The sequence below is a fragment of the Mus caroli genome, unplaced genomic scaffold, assembly GCF_978045245.1.
Source record: "Mus caroli unplaced genomic scaffold, Mus_caroli_1 scaffold_6, whole genome shotgun sequence".
Taxonomy (NCBI): domain Eukaryota; kingdom Metazoa; phylum Chordata; class Mammalia; order Rodentia; family Muridae; genus Mus; species Mus caroli.
In genome coordinates this window covers 56,539,576-56,546,964 of record NW_028227261.1, presented here as the reverse complement: position 1 = coordinate 56,546,964, position 7,389 = coordinate 56,539,576, and positions in this window count along the sequence as shown.

Genomic DNA, 7,389 nt, shown 5'->3' with positions numbered 1-7,389 from the left:
AAAGCGATCAATTAATATAGTCTCTCTCAATCCCATATGTATTTAAGTAGCCCTATCTAAATATTTACAAAATACTTTTCAAGTGCAAGAATTTCAGTTGTGTGCGGAATAGAAAAAAATTCAAGGAAAAATGCAGTGAAAAAAGTATGGTGATCCATTTCTAAATATTTGTGTAAATTATCCTCTCGCCAGCACTTTCCCTTTCTGTCCCTACCCCCTTTCTTTCTTTACTGTTTATGTCAGACAGGAAGTAGCAACATGCTCTGACTAGTGTAAGCCGAAACCAAATTCATTTTTTATTTAATTTGTTATTTAGCTTTAAGGTGTTTCATTTTTGTTTTAGATTTATTTTATCTTATCGGATGAGTGTTTTTGCTTGCATGGATGTCTGTTGAATGTACACGTGCCTGGTATCTGCAGAGGCCAGAAGAGGGTGTTAGATCCCCTGGAACTAGAGGTATAGAAGATTATAAGCTACCATGTGGGTGCTGGTAATCGAACCTGGGTCCTCTACAGAAGCACTACGTGTGCTTAGCTGCTGAGCCACATCTTCAGCCCACGTAGGTTGCTTATTGTGGTGCTGGAGAGTGAGTGTAGGGTTGTACCTGCTAGTACTCTATCAGCGACTCCCATCTCAGAGAGCACCTTTTCAAAGGAGGTTATCACCAGGGTGCTTCAGCAATGACACCAAGCCAAAAGATTCTCCTGCAGCGTTGGTGTGACGCCTCTTACTTACGAAGAGAGTGAGCAGTTCTTCAACCTTCTTTCTCATTTTGCTTCAGTGACAATGCCAGCGAAACACTCTGTGGAAAGAGATTTGAGGCCTCTGCCAGCAAAAACAGTGGGTTGCATGGTCTTCTTTCTCCTCTGAATTGCTCCCAAGATCTGTATCTTCTGTCTCCCATTACCTCCTCAGCAAGTGTCCCTAGAAATGTGTAACCTCTATCAGAAAAATTAAAAGTGAGGGAGAGTTAGTGATAGTGTCTCTTCCACTTGGCTCCAGACACAAACTCTTGCAAGTTACCCTGGGAGGGTGGCAGAGGGGTAATACCTCTGGAATTGTGGGGGAAATGAGCTGTCTCGGAACTTTTCTCCCTGGCTCCCTTCAGCAATAACTCCACACCTGATACCTCCCTCCCTCTGCAAGGTAGGCAGGAGTCTTTTGTTTGCTTGAACGAGGAGTACTCTTAGTACTGTCTTCCCTGATCTGAACCAGCAATAAACCCAGTTCTGCGCTCAGCCTTGGAAGCACTTGATACGAGCTTCAAGCAATTCAGCTTTTATAACCAAGTCACCCAAGGGACTGGCTCCTGCTTTGTCGAGCTCCGCAGGTTGACAGAGCTGTGTATTCTTCAGTGTCCTAGACCACAGAAAACAAAGAAGGACTGTGCTGCCCTCCCACCAGGGACTCCTCTATATAGTCCAGATATTTTGGCCTCTCCTCCCACTTCCTGCTCTCTGCATGCGCCTTCTCTCTTTCTCTCCCCCCTTCTCTTTTCTGTTTCCTTCTCCACCATGACTTCCTGGGCCTTGGGACCAGTGAACTCACCCACCAAGGATTTGTTGTTTTTCCGACAAACCTGTGTACATATACTCTAATCTAGTTTGAATTGGCTCATTTTTACTAGCAGAGAAATAACTTACTAGTCAATTGTGGGCAGTGGGCTGCACACAGACAGCCTGGTCTCCAGTTGAGCATAGGTCTTAAACCCCGGGGGAGCCAATGGGTGGTGATTTCCATCTACATGGGATGGAAGGTGTTCAATCATGACTCCTGGACCCCTGGCTCCTGTCGAAGTTACTGCCCCCACAGTCCCCGCAGGAGAGGTGTGTGAGACTATCAGTCACGCACATGCACTCAAAGTCCCAAGCTCCTGGCATTCTGGCCAGACTCCACCCCCACAGTTACCTGATAGCCCAGCCCACTTGTAAGAGGGGCTGCTTGGCCCCTCCTCGTTCTCTTTAAGCTTTCACCTTTCTTACTTTCTAGCCCTCCTTTTCTCTCTCCCCTCCCGCTCTCTCTACATGGCTATGGTAGGCCTCTCTTTCTCTTTCTACCTTCTCTCTTTCTCCCTGCCTTTCTACAATAAAGCTCTAAAACCATAGACTGTCTCTGCTCATCAAGGCCCACTGTGCTTAAACGATGGGATAGGCTTTCCCCTAAGAACCGTGTCTAACCTCCCTCTGGAAGGCCTTCCTGCCCTCCAGCCATGACCAGACCAAGGACTCTCGCCTGCATGGGAACCGCCCAGCACTCCCCTCTCCCCCTGCCCTCTCCGCCCTTCGGCCCAGTCCCAGGGCTGACCGAGCGGTCCCCAGGGCCCCCATTCTGTTCTCAGCTCTTCCATGGTATCCAGCAGCTGTGTCTGGGATGCCTGAGGCTGAGAACCTGGTAGCTAGGACTGCCCCTTGTCCACCCCTGCAGGCTGGGTCCATAGCTTCCCACAGCCAGACACCCACCTGGGGCGTGTGGAAAGCAGTTCTTCCGAGTCTGCCTGCCCAAAATTGCACTGGAACTCTGCGGGACATGGGTTTTCTCCTACTTCCCCTTTATTCCCCCAGGCTCCCTGCCCTGCAGTCGATCTCTGTGAGTTTCAGGCCAGCTAAGGTTGTGTAGTGAGGCTTTGTCTCAAGACAAGACAGAAGACAGACAGACAGAAAATATAAAACTCACTAGGAAAATAAGTCTATTCTATTCAAAACCCCCATTTCTGTAATTGTAGTGTAACAAATCAACTATATCTCTAGTGTGAAGTTTAAAGACAAAACTGTTAAAGTAACTATAGTTATTATGTGGTAAGGGACACAGCCTGTAAAAGATCAACAAAAGACAGTCAACAAATTGTGCGGAAGAAGAATAAAAGTGTTGAGCGTTTACGGCTGAGCATAGTGGCCCATGTTCTTAAATCCCAGCACTTGGAAGGCAGAGGCTGGTAAATCTCTGTGAGTTCAAGGCCAGCCTGGTTTATATAGAGTTCAGACCAGCCAGAGCTTCACATTTAGATTCTGCTTAAAAACAAAAAACGAGAAGAAAAGAAAAGATGGAATTTGCAAGTGATCAAAGTTGTTGGTATCATCAGATTAAAATAGTTACTTGTATAATATTCTTTATATAACTGTTGGGATAATCCACACATATTGTATCACTGACTGTAAGTGTGTATTCTCAATCGTTAATGGCTATGCTGGTACCAGGCTAGCAGGATATGTAAATGTGTGTCCCTTTTTCATCTGCCCAAAAGGAAACCGCAATTTGCCATGGGGGGGCCCTCAATGACAAAAGTCAGTACAGAGAGATGGGTGGGGCATGTTCCTGCTGCTGATTGGTTCAGACTGGCTAAGTTAGGAGTATGGCAAAGAGTTGTGGACTGGTGCTGGGGCAGAAGACCAGGCAGAGAAGACAGAAGCAAGGCAGAATAGCAAGGAGAACCACAGGGAGAGACACAATGGCAGGGAAGTCAGTTAAGTTGGATGGGCTAGCTGAGCGACTGCCTCAGCAACCAGGCCAGCAGCCTTTTACTATACAGATGTCTCTGAGTCTTTATTATTAAAATGCAGGCCGGACCCCCAAAGCCCTACAATATGTAATTCATATACTTGTATTAGTAGCAACTTTTCTCATTCCTGTGACAAAATACTTTACAGAACGAACCAAGGGCAGGAAAGGTTTATTTGGGACTAGACTTGGAGGATGTGGACAACTCTAGGAGGGAAGGAAGGCATGGTAGCAGGAGCCTGGGACAGTTGGTCACATTGTGTCTGTAGTCAGTCATCAGAGAGATGACTGCTAGTACTCTATTCAATTTTATTCATCCCGGAGCCAAGCCCACGAGATGATGCAGCCCTCATTCAGGATGGGTCTTTCCTCCTTCTCCAAACTCCTCTGGAGGCACTACATAGATACATGTAGGGGTATATTTCCATGCTGCTTATAGATCCAGTCTATCTGACAACCAAGATGACCAATGACAGGTCTACCCTTTGTCAAAATGACACGTGAACACGGCACTTGAAACCATAATACTCCTGCCCTGGCCCCCAAAGTCTCATTCTCATAATGCAAAGTGCACTTAGTCCGTTTCTAAACATCTCCACAGTATTAGAGTACCAGCAGCGTTCAAAAGCCCAAAGTGTGCTTTCACCCTCGAGACAAGCTTAACTGTGAGTTCTGACAATATCAAACGCTGCGTCATGTATGTCTAATATGCAATGGTGTAGAGTAAGTATTCCATTCCAAAAGAGAGGGGTGGGGACAGAGCAGGTAAAGATCAGACCTCAGCAAGATCAAAATCCTACAGGGAAAACACCAAATCCTTCAGCTGCATATCTAGTTTTTAGGGTTCATAATTGAATACCCTCACTCTCATTTTTCTTGCCTATAGCTAGCTCGCCAGTTCCTCTTTGAGCACTAGCTCCATCGGCACAAGCGTGGCTAAAAACTTCATTAATCTCTAGGCATGCTGAGTGATCTCTCACTGGGAAGACATACTATTTCTCTACGCATTGCTTTTACAGAGGACTCCAGTTCGATTCTCAGCACCCACACGGCGGCTCACAATCATCTATAACTCCAAACTCCAGTCCCAGGAAGTCCAATGCCCCCTTTCTGTTGTCCAGGCATGCACACAATATACATGGAAGCAAAACACATAAAATAAAACTAAAAAAAAAAGTCTTGCACAAAACAAGTAGCCCCATTGTAGAGTATTCCTTGATTGTCATAGTTTCTTGTAGTGAGAAGTCTATGTGTTGCACCATGGAATTTTTCTTTTCTTTATATTTAAAGGTCTGACTTGAGGGAGATCATCTGGCTATCACTTTTAGCTTACTCTTTCCCTATTCACTGTCAAATTCTTCCCACATGCTCTAAGATTTTCGGTTCCAAGAAGGGCTTCTATTACAGAGAGAACTTTTCTTGCCTCTTGGACCCATAGGCTATAAAAAATAAATAGCCAACAGTCCCCTGGCACCCTCCTTTCCTTCCTATGTTCTCTGCTAACCTGGAGGCGAGCCACTACATACCTTTCCCCATCGTATTTGCTCTTTAGAGAAGGAGGTGGGCACAGCTAACAAATGATGTCACGACGAGAGTTGACGATCAGTAGGCACATTAGAAGACACTCCTGAGCAAATGCTGGGAGAGCAAGATGTGGAAAAGCACCGAATGTACTGAGCCATGGACAATGATCTGGTGTGGCTGGAACCCAGCATCACAGGGCAGAGGCAGAGGCAGAGGCAGAGGCAGAGGCAGAGGCAGAGGCAGAGGCAGAGGCAGAGGCAGAGGCAGAGGCAGAGGCAGAGGCAGAGGCAGAGGCAGAGGCAGAGGCAGAGGCAGAGGCAGAGGCAGAGGCAGAGGCGAATGTGGGCTTGGGAGTCAAACCCCATTTCATAAACAATGTTCTACATTGAGCTTAGGGGTGTGCATTCCTTGGAAAGTCATATTTGCATACTAGGCACACCCACTTTTTCTTTTGTGGTTTATAAGAAATAGACTCTGAACTCCTTGAAGTGACATAAAATAAGGGAGTCACTGCTGGCAGGGCACCCCCCTCCAGAACTATAATCGAGAGTCTGAGAACTGAGAGGCCCTGCCATTCCTTTTATGAACCATGGTGCAGGGACACAGACCTCCCAAGCTAAATTACCGCTAAGCACAGTCTGAACACAGGCTTTCCTTGAAGGCCCTAATTTTGCTGTGTTGACTGAGGCCTTAGCGAGTCTATTATTGGAAAAGGAAGCATTTGTGCTTCAAATACAGGAAATCCAAACAATTGGCTCTGGTGGACTCCAGCAGCCTGAGTTAAAGGCCTGGGACTAGATGTCTTTGTTTCCTGTTGGGCTATTGAGGAAGTGTTTTACAGGCTAGAGTCTTGGCTTTACTAGGTTGTTTGGAGTCAATGGGGTGAGCCGGGAGATCTTGAACACTGATTATTATTTATAGCAGGAAAAGGGTACACCAGAGAGATTTTCAGAGGAGGTGGAGAGCATTCTCAAACGTGTATTATAATTTGGGTGTTCAAAGGTGGGAAGGGCCGCTTGTGTTGTCCAGAGAGAAACTGCCATGGGACAGAAAGAAAATAGACATAGTTATTACATGCTGTTACTAGGAGAAATTCACCCCATAGAGGCAGAGAAGTCAGTGTGTATTAGACACAGGCCAGTTACTATAGGCAGCCAAAGATAGTTGATGACCACCAGAAAGACTTCCCTGAATTAGGCTATGTCATAGAGCAGAGTACCAGAGACGCCTCCAAAGGAATGTTGAAAAAGCCCAGAGCTACCTGTCAGGAGCTAAGAGTGAGCTTCCTCCGAGCCCCAGTATCTTTTGGTTTCTTTTTGTTCATTTGTTTGTTTGTTTTTCAAGACAGGGTTTCTCTGTATAGCCCTGGCTGTCCTGGAACTCACTTTGTAGACCAGGTTGGCCTCGAACTCAGAAATCTACCTGCCTCTGCCTCCCGAGTGCTGGGATTAAAGGCGTGCACCACCATGCCCGGCTCCCAGTATTCTTTTGATAAACCATTCTGAACAAATAATTTCACCAAATGAGAAGAACTATATATTCTGGGCCAATGTTACACATTCACAAAACTGATCTTTTTTTTTTTTCTTGTCTTTTTTCAGATTTTATTTTATGAAGGTAGAGAGATGTCTCAGAGGTTAAGAGCACTGGCTACTTTTGCACAAAGCCTGGGTTTTGATTCCCAGCACCTACATGGTGGCTCATAACTGTCTGTAATTCCAATCCCAGGGTATCTGACACCCACTTCTGATTTCCACAGACACCTGGCCTCCACAGGCATATATATATGCAGACAAACATTCGTGTAAATAAAATATAAATAAATAAAGCTTAAAAATCATGTTGTGCCTGCACAGGCTAGAAGAGGGTGTAAGATGCAGCTCTTCTGGAGCTGGAGTTATGGGTGGTTGTGAGTCACCTAACATGCATCCAACATGGGCACTAAAAATCCAACCCCAACCTTCTGCAAGGATGGAAAGAGCTCTAACTGCTAGACCATCTCTTCAAACCCCTGATCATTATTTCTAATGAAGAAGGTTTCATACAAGCATGAGGTAAGACTTCCTGGGTTCAAATCTCAGTGCTGCCCTTTACCAGGTGTGTGATCCTTGCGAGTTTCTCGGTCTCCTGCTTTCGTGTTCTCATCTGTAAGCAGAGAATAGCAAAGTCACTCATTTCACAGCCTCACAATGTTTAAATGGAAAGTGCTTAGAACGTTTATGCATGGGAGTGGTCTTCTGACAGGAGGCAGAAAATAATAGGGAAGTAAGACAGTAAGCTAGGAACCTGCCACTTAAGCTGGGGTAGTTAGGGAAAGGCTCTCTTTAGGGGTCTGACATTTAAGCTGTCATCTAAAGGAAGAGTAAGAA